General features: G+C 36.9%; 1 pseudogene; it reads right to left on the reverse strand.

Annotated features, from left to right (window-relative positions):
• Positions 1-17,449: 17,449 nt before the first annotated feature.
• LOC143589383 (L-ascorbate oxidase homolog) lies at positions 17,450-19,094 on the reverse strand (annotated as a pseudogene).
• Positions 19,095-19,398: the final 304 nt, after the last annotated feature.

Raw genomic sequence — 19,398 nt, forward strand, 5'->3', positions numbered from 1 at the left:
GACACCTGGGGGTTATGACACAATATGGGTTATTGTGGATCGGCTAACTAAGTCAGCGCACTTCCTGCCGATCAAGGAAACCGATAAGATGGAAAAGTTAGCCCGACTGTATATTCGAGAAGTAGTTTCAAAATATGGAGTCCCAGTGTCCATCATTTCTGATAGAGATAGTCGATTCACATCAAGGTTTTGGAGATCGTTACAAGGGGCTTTAGGTACTCGTCTTGACATGAGTACGGCATATCATCCTCAAACGGATGGGCAAAGCGAGCGAACAATCCAGACATTGGAAGACATGCTACGCGCGTGCGCAATCGATTTCGAAGGTAGCTGGGATACTCATCTCCCATTGGTTGAATTTTCTTACAACAACAGCTATCACACAAGCATTAAGGCTGCGCCGTTCGAAGCTTTGTATGGGCGCAAGTGTAGATCCCCACTGTGCTGGGCTGAAGTAGGTGACAAGCAAATGACTGGTCCAGAATTGATCCAAGAAACAACAGACAAGATTTTTCAGATAAGGGATCGCCTTAAGACAGCGCGCGACAGACAGAAGAGCTACGCAGATGTGCGAAGGAAACCATTGGAATTTCAAGTAGGGGATAAAGTACTTTTGAAAGTCTCTCCATGGAAAGGAGTCCCCCGTTTCGGCAAGCGAGGAAAGTTGAATCCGCGCTTCATTGGACCATTCGAGATCCTGGAAAGGATCGGTCCGATTGCTTATAAACTCCGTTTACCCGCCGAACTCAGTGGAGTTCATGATACGTTTCATGTGTCCAACCTCAAAAAGTGCTTATCTGACGAAACGTTGATTTTGCCGATGGAAGAGATTCACATCGACAAACAGCTGCACTTCATAGAAGAACCTATAGCAGTAACCGATTGGAAAGAACAAAAGTTACGCAGGAGCAAAATCAAGTTAGTAAAGGCTCAATGGAACTCGAGGCGTGGGCCTGAATTCACTTGGGAAAGAGAAGACCAAATGCGCAAGAAATACCCACACCTCTTTCAGAACATGGCTTCTGCCAGCAACGTCTCCTAAATTTCGGGACGAAATTCGTTTAACGAGGGGAGAATGTGACACCTGGTAAATTCCCAATCCCTTAAACTAAGTAATCAACCTAATAATTAGGTGATTGTAAATATTATGCGCGCCATGTTAGTCAGCGCGTGCATTTGTTATGTGCGCCCTGCGCGAGCGCGCCATGTTAGTCAGCGCGTGCATTTGTTATGTGCGCCCTGCGCGAGCGCGCCATGTTAGTCAGCGCGTGCATTTGTTATGTGCGCCCTGCGCAAGCGCACCATGTTAAGAACCAGCGTGAGCATATGTTATATGCGCCATGCGCGAATGTTTTGGCTTTATGTTTTCATGTAACTTAACGTTATGCTGTCTATGAGTTGACCATCCCGCATGATGCTAAGGCGGGTGCATCCTAAATCGTTTATGCGCGTGCGGAAGGGAACTAACCTCCCCGCATGGAGGGAACATTGAGAGCTAGTTTGTCTGAAGCTCCAAGATGGAATTGACTTCAACATGACTGATCACTATGTTGAAATACCAAGACCACCTGGAGAATCTACAAATGAAACTCAATATCCCCAACTGCGAGAAGGTTACGCACCTACCCGCAGCAAAGAAATGTCCTACACGCAGAAAGCTATGCGCACAAAGTGATGCGCACAGAACACTTAGTCTATTCTCCAGACATAAGGAGATTACTCCCGCCCAAAAGGAAACAGTAGCGTGTTTCAGGGATTTTTCCACTTTTTACTGTACACTGACAAAAGTACCTGAAAAAGCACACTGTAACATGAAAAGTCAACTGTCAGCCACCCTATTCTCACCAACCCCAGACCTGCATGTCCTGTCCAAATCAAATCAAGATCTTTTGTCCACTCCTCCACTTTTAAGTAAACAATAAACAATAATAATTTCCATACTTTATCATCATTACACCTAGATATGAAAAGATTTCAATCCCCTAAAGCAAGGGATTGTGTTCCCTTGAGTTTGCCTATAAATATGTAACCTAAATTATCACTCAAAACACACTCCAAAGAACTGCAAACTTGCACTAATCATCTCCCGAGCATCCGTTATTTTCGATTCCGTTCCAGTTACTAGGTAAGCCGAGGTTATAACCCTGAGATCTACTTTCCAACCCTTATATTCTCCTATTTCTTGATCTTAATATATATACTTCTTGTTATTTAATCGTATTCTAGACCTTCAATTCCGAGGCCAACACCAAGAAAACCCGAGTCTCGATTAATCCCTTAACAAGAACCACAGGTGAGTCTCACAGCCCCTATTTTCACTGTTTTCACTATTTTTAAACTGTTTTCGGGGCGAGGGACACGTACTTAAATAATGTTTATCATGGTATACTTACAAGCTATGCAAGCGATTATGTGTTTAAGTTATGTTTCATGTTGAGTAATGCAAACGGTTATCTAAGGTTTTCGATGTATGTGCGCTAGAACTCGAGTAAGTGATCACTTTACCATTGGAACTCTAAGGGTAGGGACTGCTGGTTTGATCCACCCACTCGTAGGGGTCGCACCTCTTTGCATGGACGAGTGCCTAGTATGGTCATGGGGCGGTACTATGGGTTTGAGCCCGCTCGTAGGGGTCGCGCCTCTTTGCATGGACGAGCGCCTTGTTTTCCGGCACAACGTCCGCGCGTAACCCGCGGGACGGAATTATTATTTTAGCTCGTAGTGGCAGCGCCACTTTGCATGGACGAGCACTTGTTCCTGAAACGTTCGCGCGCAACCCGCGGGACGGTATTACTTATTTTAGCTCGTAGTGGCAGCGCCACTTTGCATAGACGAGCACAGTTCCCAGAAATGTTCGCGCGTAAACCGCGGAACGATTTTATCAGAATATGTTGATATAACTATGTTTTACCAAGCATGTGTTTTAATAATGCTATCAGAATTATGTTTCAGAATGATTTGTATCAAGATTATGATGCAATACGATTTATCAAGTTACTAAGACTTGTGAACTCACTCAGTTTATACTGATTCAAATGTTTTTACGTGTCTTTCAGGAGATAACTAGGTAGCGCATGGAGTCACACTTAGAGCACCTCACGCTGAACATCTAAACTAGCTTTTTGGAAGATTTTAGTTCTATCCCTTCGTTGCGCGTGGTTGTTCCCGCCGCGCATGGGGATATGGCGTGGAAATCTTCAACAATTTTTATACTTGGATGTTTTTATGTAAATTTTAAACAATGTAATGTATTTGTATTAAACTTTTCATGCGAAATGAAAATCTTACTTTGAATGTTTGCAATGGCCCGTGCTTAAGTATCAATCCCCACTCGTGCGCGCCCGGCTGTTTCCGCCGCTCAGGGCCGGGTGTGACATTATTTCCTTGTAAAGTGGTATCCAAGCCAATCCGAGTTGGAGTATGTGATGAAGTTCATACCACCTTCTTTCTGTAAAATGATCCCTAGGTCCAGAGTGGCATCAAGATACCATAAGACCCGTGTCATAGTGTCTATATGGCTTTGCCGGGTCACTAACAAGCAGTTGTTTTGAATTCTTCTATGGATTTATTTGAGACATTTTGTTATTTACCTTTCAAACATGCATCACACTTTTTATCATAGACATATTCTTTGACAAGTAGACCTCTAACCAATTGTTTCTTGGTTAGATTGTTAATTATTTGCAAAGTAGCATGTCCCAATCTCCTGTGCCACAAGTATGTTTCTACGTTGATGCTCTACTAAGAAAACATGTTGCAATAGGAATTTTGTTATCATTATCCATGTCTACATGATAGATATTGTCAATCCTGTTTGCAGTTAACAAAGTGTTCTCTGCAATCAGTTTTTCAATTTGTTTTGCATAGTTAGAGTTGACAATTTTGCATGTTTGCTTAGTGAAGAAGCACCATACCCTTTATCACACATTTGTGACACACTTAATAAACTGAATTTCAACTTATCAATGAAATTAACATGATCAAATGTTAACTTACCCGCTTCTACTTTACCTGAGCCCAAAACATTTTCTTTTTCATCATTCCCAAAGGATACGGACGCCCACCCCAGAGAGAAGAGATTTGTTTCCAGTCATGTTCCTAGAGCCTCCACTATCCATATACCATAAACTTTCCATGCATGTGAAAGCTTTCTACACATATAAAGGAAATTAGTTAGAAGGATTAACCCAAGCCCTGTTGGTCTTGGGTTGCTCATTAGAAAAAGATAAATCAACTTTCTGTTGAAGATTCTTTACAACATTCATCAACTATTTTTGATTTTCCATTAATATTTAGATCTCAGCACTTTGTGAAACTGCCGATGGCTTGTGTGGAACAACAGTTTTATGTGGTAAGATCCTTGTTGGTGAAGCATCTGTTTCTTGAACAATTCGTGAAGTTGGAATGTTCTTTAAATCCATAGTAACAGGTGTTTTAACACTTTCAAATTGGACTTCGTTTTTGGGTGTAGAACTTTGAGTTTTAACGGAAACATTTGGAGTTACTACATTTTTTGTGTGATGAACAACTTTTAAGAATTTCAATCCTCGGTTAAGTAATTGTTTTTCTTACATGACATTACATGGATTTGGAAACGAAGGTTTCTTTTGACCATTTATAAAAAAAGTTTTGTTACATCCAATCTATCAACAAATACAGTTCCTGGTGACTTGTATCCAATAACTGAAGTTGGATGAAGTTCAACGTGATTAAATTGTGAATCATTTCTCTTAACTTGAGTGACAACTTATCTAGGAACAAATGCAAGTGTAGTTACAACTAGTCTATTTGATCTAACTCTCTTTGAAATTGTTGATGTAATATTAGCCGTTTGAGATGAAAGAACTATTGTGACGTTTATATCAGTTGTTTTAAGTGAATCATCAGTTGTTCTTGGAACTTATGAAAGATTGTTGTCAACTTTTGACTTTTGACCATCCAATGTTGTGATAGTAATCTCTTTGACTCCAATGAGTGACTCAGTTGTTTGATGCCAATCCCAATTTCATTTTGCAATAAGAATTTGGTTGAACCATTCAAGTTTTGAGCAACTTGTGAAGAGTTTTGATCAACAACTGGTAGTTTACCACTCAATTCAGCAAGTGAAGTTGGTTTGAACCTTCTGATGCATTAGTTGTTTGATACCAGTTCCCCATCTCATATTGATTAGCAGGTTTTAGAGGAACAACATTCGGTAAAACAACTGATGGAACTTGTTTTTGAAATATTACTTCTTCCTTAAGTTCATCAACATAATTGTAAGGGGTAATTGAAGTATAATTTTGAGGTTGCTCAGTGTGATTATATATATCTAATACCAAAATTTCACATTACTACTTGATTTCTTGTTCAACAACATTTTTAATCCTTTACTGGATTCAATCCATTTACCACAGTTTACTTGAGTTTGTTCGACTTTCTTGTTGCATTCATTGTACTTTTTCAACAAATTTTTTGTACAAGCATTTTTATCTAACAAAGTATGTTTCAGTTTCAAAATCTCATTTTCTTTTTCATTTAATTTAACTTTTAAGTCATCTTTGGATTTTGTAACTGTTGATTCAAGTTCAGCAACTTGCTTAATTAGTTTTATGTTTGCCAGTTTAGTATTTGTAAATGAAATGATGCAGTCATTATAACATAACTTTTGACAAATCTAAGGTGTAACCTCCATAGTAGCAGTTTGAAGTGCTTTTACATCAACATTTTGTGCACCTGTTGAAAGATAACTGATGTGGGTTAAATTAGACATATTTTATGTTAATATTTCCTACACTTTTTAATACTTTTGAGCTAGTTTTTGTTAAATACTATTATCAAGTGGTTCATATTCAAAGCTTTAAGGCTTTATGAGATAACAAGCTAAAATGACACGGTAAAACTAATTATGTTGAATTGATAAAAGTTGAGTTATTAACTAATGTTTGTGTACATAAATTTTAAACTGAATTGGTACACTAACGATATGTCACTTGAAATTTGCATGTTAAAGTAATTACTTTTGATTTAAAGAAAGAAAATGGATAAGTAAAATGCATTCAATAATGCATAATTAATAAGTTTCTAGTTCAGTTAAATCTTTGGGTTTTCTTGTAAACCCACGTGAGAAGTGGAAGGGCCACTAAAGTTAATTATGTAATATGCACTTTCGTATGAAAATGTAGGCCCTGTTGAAACCAAAGGTGGATTGTAGATTAAATAATAGAAGTCTAGAAACTGTTAATTCAGTGGGCTTTTAAAAAAGGAGGTAATGCACAAAACCTAGAGGGAATTATTATTACAAAAGAGGGACGACCGTAAGAAGCATAAAGCACACAACAACCTTATTATTATTATTATTATTGGCTACTGATCATTGAAGAAGAAGAAAAGAGAAAGAGTAAGGAGGTGTTATTCAATTATAGAGCGTTCGATTTTCACCTCTATTCATCTAAACACGGTTCCTTTGATTTGAATATATTATTTTTTTATTATGAACTTGGTTGTTGAGCATATTTATTTTCTTGTTTTGAACATGATTATTGGCTAAACACATTCTAGTTACCTAGGTTTTGAATAAATATTTGTTGAGTATTGGATTGTTTGTCAGTTATTGGTGAACTTGTGTTGGACTATTATTATTGTAATCAAATTTTTGATGTCTAATAAGATGAACATGCATGCTTAATATTAATTTACTTTTGCTCAATTGTTTCATATGTGTCTTTGTGAATGTCTTTCATGTGTAGATACATATTAGGTTACCTACCGTGTGTTCGTAACTAGTTTATGATTATAATCGACATAATCCATAGGAATAATTGTTTGAGGGTTTAGATATTTTAAGTATTCTACCTATCTTGAGACTGAGAGGTAACAGATAGTTGGGGTTGTCTTGTTCATTAGGTGGTTTAGGTATAGATTACACGAGAGTGAATTTTCCCTTATTGTCTTTTGAGTTTTGCTATCCTGAGTCTTTTTGAGCATCTTTATGTTTCTCCATACGCCCTTACACACTCGGATGTATTGTGATTAGTGGTACTTATTGGTAAACTAGTCATTATAGTACTTTAGTATTGTTGGAGAGACTGAGAGGTAATCCAACAAACCTGTTTGCGTCATACGTCCCTTACGGTTTCCTTTTAGGTCACACCCAGAGAACGATCAGGGATCTATTAGATTGTCTAAGGGTGTCGTATCTTTAGATCCCGATTCCATCATAGTTCCCATAACCGATAAGCGTCCAAAATTCAAAAATAGGATTTCAAGCCTAGGTAATGCCTTTCGCATTATTGTTCTCGTCTAAGTCTTAGAGTTTGAATGTGATTTCCTAGTTTAATTAATAACTAGTTTTAAAATAATATAAATAAATATCCAAAAATAATATTTTCTTAACTATTAATTTAATTAGCTTTTAGATCTAGTTTCGTTAATTTAATAAGTGTCTCTCGGGTTCGATATTCCCGGTCTTCCCATAGCTATACTACACCCGATAGGTTCACTTGCCTGCTGCTAATGGTTTGGTTTAGGGTATTCTAGGTTTTTATTACTCGTTGTGCTTAGTCATTATTTGCTAAATTTTTGTATACCACATTGTGCATATCAATAAGTTGTCATCAACACTTGGATGATTTCATTGTTGAATTTTTTCTCCATCTCCTTTTCTTCACCTGATTCCACATCAATAACCACAAGAGCTAGATCTTTTGTACTCATCTCTTTATGCAGACTACTACAGTTAACAAATTCTTATGTGAATAAACTTTTTTTGGTGTTGCCATGGCTAGAAGAGGATGATCCAGATGTGACAACTGTAGCAGGCTGAACTTATGTGTTGATGGGTGGCATAAAAGGAGGTTGGACAAATTGCATCAGCTGCATTAGTTGAGGCATGGGTGCATACTGATACTGATATTGAGGACCAGTATTAGGCATTGTTGAGGTTTGAGCAAAATGGGTTATGGAATGGTTATTGAAGGTTTGTTGTTGTCAATGATGATGAAGATATGAACTTGGATAGGTAATTAAAGGATGTACATGATTGGGACTAGGTTGTGACTGAAGTCTGCATTGCATTCATGAAAGTTTCCTAGTCTACCACACTTATGACATGTCATTTTCGCCTAATCATAACCCACTTTTGTCCAATTATTGCTTCCAGGGAACTTCATTCTTGTCCTTTTGTAAAATTGTTTGTCTTGACCGTCAATAATGCCAAGAAATTCAGATTCTCAATTACCTCTAGATCAATTGGATCTATGTGTTTCAAATCTTCCATAATAAATGAAAGATTATTAGACACATGTAGAGAATTCTCTTGAACAACAAATGCTTGGTATTCAACTGTTGAACCAATACTAGTCGTTATGTCTATGTGATAGTCATAAACCTTGGTCAACAGTTTGGACAGATTGAGTCTTTTGACATAGAAGTACTGATCCGATGGTGAAATCATTAACTGATTTACGAGTCGATATCAGCTTCTTCTTTTGACTTATCTCTGTATCTCAAAAGTAAGTAACATACCATGGATAATAGTCAGACCTAGATCTTGAAAATTTGGTCAAGTTCTTAGTATGTGTCACACCCTGACTTACGGCCTAGGCGTGTGACCAACAGTTAGTACCGGTTTTGTAAATGTATCAGAGTTTAGCGAAAATCTTTTAAAAGTATTAATATTTTGAAATATTAATGTACTTATAAAGCTTTATTTATAATAAAATATTAATATTTATTTTGAAACATTTTATTAATAAATCTTTATTTTGTAATAATATTTAATTTATTTGAAAAGTTTTTCGGATAATAAATATCCGAGCGTTTATTTATAAACCTCGTTTGATTTTACAAATCATATTGTTTATAATCTTTTAAATAATTAAAACAGTGAACCATCTCTACCTTGCGAACATCCACTTTATGAATGGCTCCAATTCTTGATACTTTAATCACCTAAAATGTTAGAAAATACGTTAGCGATGTGCTGGTGAATACGCTGACATTAAATATTTTCTTTTACTTTATTACCCCTCGAGACTACGCCTACCTCGGCATTGTGGCTTAGGAATAAAAAAGTTAAAACAACACATTTATAAATTCAAGTCTCTACTCTAGGTCACCTCAGCAAACACCGCAGCGTTCGACTTAGTTAAGTACCCGTAAATATACACAATGATCGTACTTCCCACGGGAAAGCGTCCTACGATCAGGGTGGTGCGATGTGCCCATCGCGTAGTACCACCTATGTAAGGATCCAGACATACGTATATCACAGCCTGAGGGCTAGGTTTATACTTTCATTTATAATGGTTTTAGGAACACGTAGTTCCTTGTAAACAAATTTTCACATAACCTGTTTGACTCGTTTGAAAACAAGTTTATAAAGTTTAAGGGGCGTATTCACCTTTTCGCTTTGGGATCGGCTTCAACACCGTCTGAGGGTCTTTCCCTTGCTATCTCGCACCTATAGTACGAGTATAGCCTTCTCTTTTGGATCAGCTTCAATACACTGTCCGGGGGTCTTTCCCTCTTCTTTGTTATCTCGCACTTATAGTACGAGTATAACTTTTTGTTAGTCGGATATACAATCCGGCTTAAGACCTCTAGTCTCTTTTGTAAAATCTTTACCTCGATTTTAAATTTCTTTATGAACCTTTAGTTCAAAACATTTTTTCTTTATTTTAAACCTTTAGTTTAAAATATTATTTCTTTCTTTTCTTTTTCAAGTTAAAATTATTTCTTTTAACTTATTTACTTTTCTTTTCTTTCACAAGATAAACCTCTAGTTTAACTTGTTGTCTTTTTCTACGTTTCTTCTTCATTAAGAAACGTATCTTTTTATTTTCTTATTATTTAAGAATAATAACTTAAATAATATTATCAACTATAACTCTTTTCTATTTCCATCTTTTCCTTTTCTTTTATAGTATATTTGAACCTATAGTTCAAATCATATATCTCTTATTCTCATATTCAGACCTTTAGTCCGTCATGTTTTCGTTGCTAAAATCTACGTTTTCCAACAACGTATATCATTTAGTTTGATTTTAATAATTATAAACAATAAACAATATATAATATTCTTATCTTTATTTATTAATAAAGATTCTTTTATTATTTCTTTATTCTCTCTCTTCATATTATTTTTTAAAATCTATAATAATATTTAAATCTTTCTCTTTATATAATTTCTTTCCTTTATTTCTTTTGTATATTTTCGCGGTATAAACTATACCCTTGACTAAGGTCTAAGCCTTTATTATTTTATTAATATTTTATTCGGGTATTATGCAAACCTTGTTCGGCTTATTATTTTCTAAACTCACGGGCAGCACTTCGACGTTGACATGTATATCGAGAATTTTGATCAACACCTCCTTGGCACGCAAATCGAGGCACGCCGACCTTCTAATCTCGTCGGCACGCACTTCGAGGCGGGTCGTCTCAGGTCGGCACGTACTTCGAGGCGGAACGTCGGGTCGTCTCGGGGCGGCACGTACTTCGAGGCGGAATGTTGATATATCGGGGTTTCGTTGGTTTATTGGTACGGATTACGAGGTAAGATGTCGTAGTTTTATGGTCACAGAAAACGAGGTGGTCGGTACACGTTTATCGAGGTATTTTTAGAGAGATGTTAGAGAGAGAAAGTGTGTGTAAAATGGTGTGTGTGAATTGAGAGGCTTGAAGCCTCTATTTATAGGCAATTTCCGGTTCATCATCGCGATACTCGACGGTCTAAGGAATAGCCGTCGCGTACCGCGACTAGCTATGGTGAGTCACCATGTAGGTTTGCCATGTGGCGCCACGTGGCAGATGCGGTGCCACGTGCCGAGCTTTATGCCACATTGTGACACGTGGCATGACACGTGTCACATTGTCATGGCTCGATGCCACGTTGTGACACGTGGCATGACACGTGTCACATTGTCATATCTTTATGCCATGTGGTGACACGTGGCAGGACACGTGTCACCGTGTCAGACCTCGTCATCACGATATGCGATGACGTTCGGTCTAAGGCCGTCGAGTATCGCGATAAGGCCCGAAGACAGATTTTTCATTTTTAAAATTTTAAGTTCAAAACTTTGATATTTTTGGTCCTTTATCTTTTGTGAACTTGGTATTTTTGACCCGTTATTTTCGTGATGTTACAGTATGATAGCATGAGTGTCCCAATTTTTTGGAAGTCACCTCAGAAATCTGTTGTTAAGAGCAGAGTTTGTGAAAGTAACATCAACCATTGTTAATTCACTGATTAAAGTTGTGAATCGTTCATATTATTGAATTAAACTCTCTCCTCTTAAATAACAAAATGTTTCATGATGTTGCCTAAGAATTTCACGAGGATTAGAACTTGTAGGGTACACCATATTGTTCTTTCAGTGCATCCCAAAAAGTCTTAACAGACTTGTGATGAATTAATCCACCTTAAATTTCACTTGGAATTGCCATGGAAAGAGTAGCACGAGCTTTGGCATACAATTCAAATTTTTGCAGATCCTGATTAGAATAATCCCTAGGGTCCTTCTTAATTGTTTTATTTCCATCAAATGGATCAACAGTTTCAGGGGAATGAGGCCCATGAACAATTGATCTCCAACAACCAGTGTTTTGGTTGTAGGGATGGTGGAGCATTCGTTGTGACCAAATGTTGTATTGACCTCGAACCAACATGGGTGATTTGGAGATTGAACTGATATTGTGAGGATCTTGTACAATCGACATGATTCTCAATTCAACTGGTTTTTCACTACCGTTAGAGTTTTGACCAGATTTTTGATCCTTTTGAAAATCCACAACTAGAAATATCAACTTAAGCTTAGATCTATGTTTCTGAATTGATTTTTTGATCAATTTTAGAGATCCTGTTCTCTAATACCAATTGTTAGAATTCTAGATGCCAATCTAAGCTAATGAACACAATTCACAATCAATGAAACAATAAGCAACTATCTAATTCTTTGTATGAATTACTATCACTTTAATTGAAATCATATTTGAGCTAATTAACATGTTTCATGTAGAAGAACAATTATATGTTAACTATAAAAGAATGATTACAATTTATTGCTCCCCCTCAACCTTAGCTCATCATTCACTCTAATTTTATAGTACAAGAGTATACTGATAAGGTGAGTATTGTGACGTGAAAAATGTTAATGAAGAAGAGACTCTCTTCTTCAATTTATACAAGTGATAAACTACCGACGAATTAAAAGGTGAAAGAGACATCTAACAAAAATGGTTAAAAACTATTGATGAATAAATTACAAACAATTGACAAAAGGAGAATTCTATGCTAACTATTGATATTTGCTATAAAAAAAACTGATGTTTGACCCATCAATTGTTAGACTTCAGTTGTTTGGATCTTTACCTTTTAGATCCGATGTTGTGTCTTCAGTTCTTTCTTATCATCAGTTTGCAAGATCAAATGCTAAGAGAAGTAGTTTGTCAAAACTTCATAATAGAGAGCAACTGATGTTTGGATCATCAGTTGTTTGGTATTTGGTTATCAGTTCTTTACAACGTTCAAAAATAAGCTTGGGGAGTAAGCTAGAATCATTTAACTAAAGATTTGGTTAATATATTAATTTAGGAAGAAATACACTAAAATTGAGTGCAAATCTCCAATATTAGGGAAGATATAAACGGATCAATGAGGTAAAATCTTCCATATACATGTCTTGAGGAAGAATCTCGAAAATAATCACGTTTGGAATCGATTTGAGCAATAAACAGAAAGTCGGCCGTTTTTCAGCCTACGGCAACGTGCATCACGCGTCGCAACGGATGGAGCCTTGGCCTTCGCGACGCACAATGGACCAAGAACCTTTCGGAACCTTTCACCCTTCATGTATCGCGACAGGGCTAGACATGTTCATCGTGTAGCGCGGTGAGACAAGAAACAAACTTTTGATTTTTGACACAAAAAGTCCCTTGAACTTTGACTAAATGCAATAATAACATAAAATAAATGATTTTTTGAGGATTATTTAACGAGTTCGAATATTCAGATAACAAAAATGAACATTGTTCGATACAATAATCGTAAACAAAAATAAATGACAATAATTTAGAATCAAATAAAAATTCAAAACTTTAAATGAGTCGTTTTCGGGTTCGGAAATTGATGGATGTCACATATTTCGATTTATAATGTAAGTGGCTGTTACATTCTCCCCAAAACTTAATGGGTATGTTTGCTTCAAATTTGAGGGTGCATGCTACTTCAAGAAAGTGTTCATGCTTCTACTTGACCACCTTGTTTTGTTGGGGGTAAATCTATCAAACTTTTATCGCTTCATGTTTGTCTTAAAATGAAATACCAAACGGCTCAACTATAATCGTCCACTATGGTTAAGAATAATTTGATAGTACAATAAATCAAAACAAGCATTTATTTTAGTAGTACTTAGCGGAAAAAAAACAATCTCTTACATTTAACTTTTGAACAAGAATCACAAACCAAGTTTGTAGATTTTATTGAAGTGCTTTTGAGATAATTAACACGTGATGGTTCGGAATGTGAAGCATGACCTAAAAGTTTATGCTACACATTAATTGTAGCCATCATTGCATGTCTCTTGCTTTCCACCATCCCTATCTGATAAAAACCACCATTCTACTTGCCCGCTCTAGTCAATGTCCTCGAACGAACCCCTTCATAACCTAAAAACAAGGAAAAAACGTCACAGCACACTGAAGGTCTCTTGACAATTTGCTAACTAATAAGAAGTTGCGATTTAAAACAGGAACATATAGAATCCTTTAATCTTGGTTCCATTTGGTAAAGTGTGGTCTTCCCTTACCTCTACAGAAACACACCACCATTTGAAATGGTTATAGAGAACACATGAGAATATTTGAAATGGTTTACAAGAATGGAAGTTCCAGTCGGTGGAACCCGAGTCTAGAACCCGTTTATTACCTTAATCTGATTTACCTGTCATGTTTCTTGTTGGTGGTGTGGTTTCCTTTGATATTCGTCAAATTCGCATTTGTATTTGTTTACATGACTCATTTTGTAATTCGGATCCCCATTGATTAACAAAAGTATCACAGTATTCATGTTATGTTATCATGTTGTTACCTACTTGATCGCAAAGTCTATTTCATGTGTTTTGTACTTAAATTGCATCTAATCTAAGTACAAGGTTTAAGCGTGAAAAATCAAACTTTCTATTTCTTCATTTTGTTGCACATCATGAAGGAGCCCCATTCCCTTTGTAACACTCGATGATTCTAGGGCTTAACCTAAAATATGTTTAGGTCACGCTATGCGAACCATTTCTTTCTCAACTTTCGTGACACACAAAAATCGTTAAGATCGTGCGTTGCGTAGCCTATGTCCTTCTGCCTTCGGGACATGCGATGCTGGACGCTGTAACACATGATTAAGCTGATCTCACGGCTTTATCCTCGCTAGCCAATTTCTCGCCTCTTAACTTATCTAATTCATTATACTACGAACCTAGACCCTTTCCTAACTTGTTAACATATTCCTTGATTATTAATTTGGTCAACCAACTTTCAGTTTCATGGTTATTGCCCAAAGACTATCCGATTGACTAACCCTTTGCAATTAATCTGATTTGATTTGTTATCGAAATTGTGGCTACATAACCACACTTTGCCTCTCCTAATCCTTCACCACAACTTAATTTTCGCTCCAATTCATTTTTGCAATCAATTTGGTACTCAAGTTCACACATTGACTTTTAAAGTCAACTTCTCTCAAGTCTTTCTTTCGTTTATTCAATCCTTTGGTTATTATAATTATTGTTTTTGTTTTTTATTTTGATATGATCATAAAACTGTTATAAAAAACAATTGACAAAGGTGGTAGTGCTTCATTTTCACCTTCAGTTCGTTAAAGTTCGATTTATGTTCAAAGTCTTTCTAAACCATCTAAAGAAAAACCGACTTTTAAACCTTCTTGACATTATTTTTATGTCTTTAAAATATTGCACACAAATCCAACTCAACCCCGGGTTCGAATCCGAAGAAAAGGAACTACCTGCTGAACACTTCTTTTTCTAAACAAAACCTGGTGCGATATTCGAAAAATTAACCAAACTTGGTAAACTGACTAACAAATATTATAACCAATTCTTTCTTTTAAAACTTAAAAAAATAATGATTTAGAATCAAAACCACATTTTTGAGTGAAACATATAAATTCCAATTATTATCTTCAAAACACATAAACCAAGAATCAAACTTGCAATTCCTCTGCTCATCTTTACATTTCCATTAAACCTCATTTCGAATCTAGCTTATTCGTAATCTAGGGTCACTCGCAAAACCGAGCGCGTCTGGTTCGCTCGCTTAAGCTGCATTCACTTTCCATCTCATCTTTAAGCGATTTCATTCATGTGAGTTTTATAAACCTTTTTTCGCACTTTTTATTTTTTGGGTCGTAATATGTACAAACGTTTATGCTTATTTCATTTTCAATATGATTCACACATATGTTATCGTGTGTTTATTCCTTACATGATGGCGGATACGCTTACACATACACATACGCTATAGTTGGATGCTTCTTGAGACGAACCTATGCTCCGTAGTAATTTGGCTTTACGTCCAAGAGAACGGGAGTTTTCATTTACGTTTACGCATTTACCTTTATGTTTGGTTTATTTCACCATAACATGTGAACTCGTTTATTTTCGTATCACATACATATATAAACCTTATGAAATCTCATCTATATACGTATTGACAAATTATTTATTTTCTACATGGTACAAGTGCTCACGTTTGATGCTTATTCAAGAAGTGAAGACATTAGTATACCTTTAAGTTTATTTAAATAAAAGGACTTGTTTATTGCCGAGACAGATACTTACCTCTTTTCCTAGTTATTTTAATCAACAAATTAGATGTACATGTTGTTGGGCATTTCTTTAAGAATAATAATACTTATATAGGGTGTTAGACAATTATACCTCTTTTCCTAATTATTTATTCAACAAATTAGTTATACATTTATTGCAAAATGATAATATTTATAAAGGGTGTTAGACAATTTTTTATTATTCTGTACATTTAACTTTCATACAAACATGTATCATTGTTGATGTTATTGAAACTGGTGCATGTATTCAGTTTATTTTATCGGTATAAAATACATGCATGCCTATATTATTTTGGTCATAACTTTAATTTCTATACTTTTCACTTTCAATTATTATAGCGAGTGCTGGTGCAGTAACTAACCAAACCAACACCAAAATTCTTGCCGCGTAGCGCGGGGGAATGCTACTAGTTTCAATTAAACTCAAACTTTCTTATATATACCTAAACCAGAGGTGGATGCATGTTTTGATTATCACAAGTTCCTAAATTTAATTATTCAATGTAAAATAAAAACCTTGAAGGTAAAAGAGAAATTGAAACTACCTATAAAATCCAGAGAAACTACACACAAAAATGGTGAAGATCGATGATACAAAAGGATGAAGATAATGAATATTGTTTCGTGTATCCATTGATTTACGGTTTTATACATTGAATGAATGTTTAATTGTGTCATTTGAAGATAAAGTAGATACACAGACTTATTTCAAGAACGTTGGCCTGGATTTATGTGATTAGCTCATGCCGGATTAATAGTATTATGGGCCGGAGCAATGAATCTATTTGAAGTGGTTCATTTCGTACCAGAAAAGCCTATATATGAACAAAGATTAGTTAATTTTACTTTCCCACCTAGCTACTCTAGGTTGGGGGTAGGTCCTAGTGGGGAAGTTATAGATACTTTTTCGTACCTTGTATCTGGAGTATATACTAATGACCGGATAATATGAAACTAGATTTATTGCCTGTCATTCTTACCTCATGTGTGTTAGTTTTTACTTTGTATGGATCTTGTTGCTCTGATACAATGAGAATTATTACTTTGGCACACATAATTTCATCTATTAAAAATATCATATCTTTGAATTACATTGGGGGTCCAATATATGGACAGATCGATCAAATAAAAAAGAACTAAATATCAATTTTTTTCCAGCAAATAGGAAGTAAGAATGGTAGACAATAAATCTGGTTCCATATTATCCGGTCATAATTATATACAGGCATGAGGAGGGGAGTTAAGTATGATTTTAATCCCTGAGAAAATGTATTTTCGTACCTTATAACTTAAAACGTAAAAAGAGAAGTAATTAAAAACTATATATTTTTTTTTCAATAAGAATTATTACTTATCAATAGATATTAGTCACATATATACATCATTCCTTTCTATCTTGTGAACTAAGATGAAGAATATTTGATTTGATCAAAGGATAATTACAAATTTACAACAAGAGGATATATTATCTAACAACTTGTCTAACAACATCACTATAATAATATTCAAATGGCCAATAATATCATTTGATCAAGGGAGGAACATCATATACATATCAGCCAAAGAAATTCGCAAAAACATAATAAATTACTTACAAAAAACTTGAATCTAAACGTATCCTGGAGGTTTAGGCAGATTCCCCACAATGCCGCATACTTGTGCGGTTTCCGGCAGACTGAACTCATCTCTCAGGGACCGCTCCGGCGAGAGAACACTCACGTATAATTGTTGTCCCAAGTAGAATCTCTCCCACATCTCTGTTCTCAAGCTCCACATTCCCGCGTTGTCGAGCGTCAGCATCACTGCCGCCCAACAACCCGGGAACACCGCCACGTTGTGGCGGCTCAACGCGTCTTCTAGGTTGTAGTTCTTCCTCTTCTCCGGGGCCCACCTCCCCGGCTCTACCGCCACCGCAAAGAACGAGTATCCGTCCAAATGGAATGTTTGAATGGTGTTCTCGCGGCTCTCGAATATGATCTCGACGAAATTTCTATACGTCGCGTTTAACACGTTTGGCGTGATTTCAACGTTCTTTTCGACGTCCGCGGGTGGCTCGTCTGATATTATGTCGTATTTGAATTCCTTGTCTGCCACACCGAAGTATTCGGATAGTTTTAGTGGCGTTTTCGGGTCGATGTGGGACACCGTTGAAAGCGAACCGCAGCTTACCATCAATGTAGTTTCGGCTATTAACAAGTTTAATAGTTCGGGTGATGTTAATTTGGCCATAGTGGTATGACCCTTGCGGGTTGGGACGGGCCGCACTCGCGGTCAAGTTCCATCTGTACGATCTGAACTGGTTTATTGACCACGCGATTCCAGTGGTGCCCCCTGGCGGAGCCGCTGGAAGCTCGGGTGTAGCGGGTGTGTTGCTTCCTTTGTACCGAATAGTGGCTACGGTAGTATGCGGTGTCTTGGTGAAACGACTCGACACCACCAGGTAATAATCCTTGGGTGGTTGATTCGCGGTTACTAGTACCGACAGGCATTGACCGACGTGAAGGTCCATCGACATGTAGTCGTTTTGCATGACGTGAGACCCTTCGAGCTCGACGAGCTTCACGTCATGGCCTTGGAACCTAAAGTTCACTGAAGTCCGCATCCCCACATTACAAAACCGGAAACGATATGTCTTTCCGGCCTCGAATGTCCACGAAGGGTCAGCCGGTCCACCAACCTGAGCGGACTTCCCATTAATGTGAAGCCCGTCAGGGCGGCCAATCGACTTCCCACCATCAAGGAGGTTTTTCATAGACTTGTGGCCCTTATTGAACCAGTCGCCAACAAGAACCGCAAACTCATCGGCCGGGTTATCAAACGGGACCGGGATCAAGGGTCGACTATGTATTTGGATGACGCCCATCCCACCCGCGGCTCTATGTAACGCGGTGGTGGGAAAATAATAATAACTACCAATTTGATCCTTCACCTGGAACTTATATGTAAAATTTGTTCCAGGCTGGATGGCTGGCGTCCCATCAACCCATGAATTTTTCCGGTGTTGAACACCGTTCCACGTTAGGAGGACCGGCTCGTCAAGATTGTTAAACACATTAACGACAATATTATTGTTACTTGTGCAATTAATCACGGGCCCTGGGAATTTGTCGTTGATCAAAATAACCTGTCGAGGGATCCCCAAGGGTGACATGGTGCCGTATGTGATCTTCCATTCGAAAAAGTGATAAGGATCTTCTGCGTTCACTAGCGTTATTAGCAATAGAGTGAAAAAACCGAACGTTCGGGTATCCATGATACAATCCCGGGACACCCGGAGTGTATGCACGCAAGATGGATGAATTAATATAATATAAGAAAATCTATAGTTGTTTAAAACTACCAGGAAGGAAGAAGGTTTTTGCTCCTTCCAGGTGGTACCAGGGATTGTCGTTTGGGTGTTGACGTTGGTTTCATCTTTATACTTTAAAAGATCGTATTTAAGGTTGTCTCATCACCACAAATTATTTTTGCGTTGTTACCTTAATTCGCTGCTTCTTAGAATTGAATAACTTGATTGTTATTTTAGACACATCACAATATTTATTCAATTTTAAAAC

This window comes from Bidens hawaiensis, unplaced genomic scaffold (assembly GCF_021521415.1).
Source record: "Bidens hawaiensis isolate Kalapana, Puna unplaced genomic scaffold, B.hawaiensis_p1.1 tig00037431_1, whole genome shotgun sequence".
Lineage (NCBI taxonomy): Eukaryota > Viridiplantae > Streptophyta > Magnoliopsida > Asterales > Asteraceae > Bidens > Bidens hawaiensis.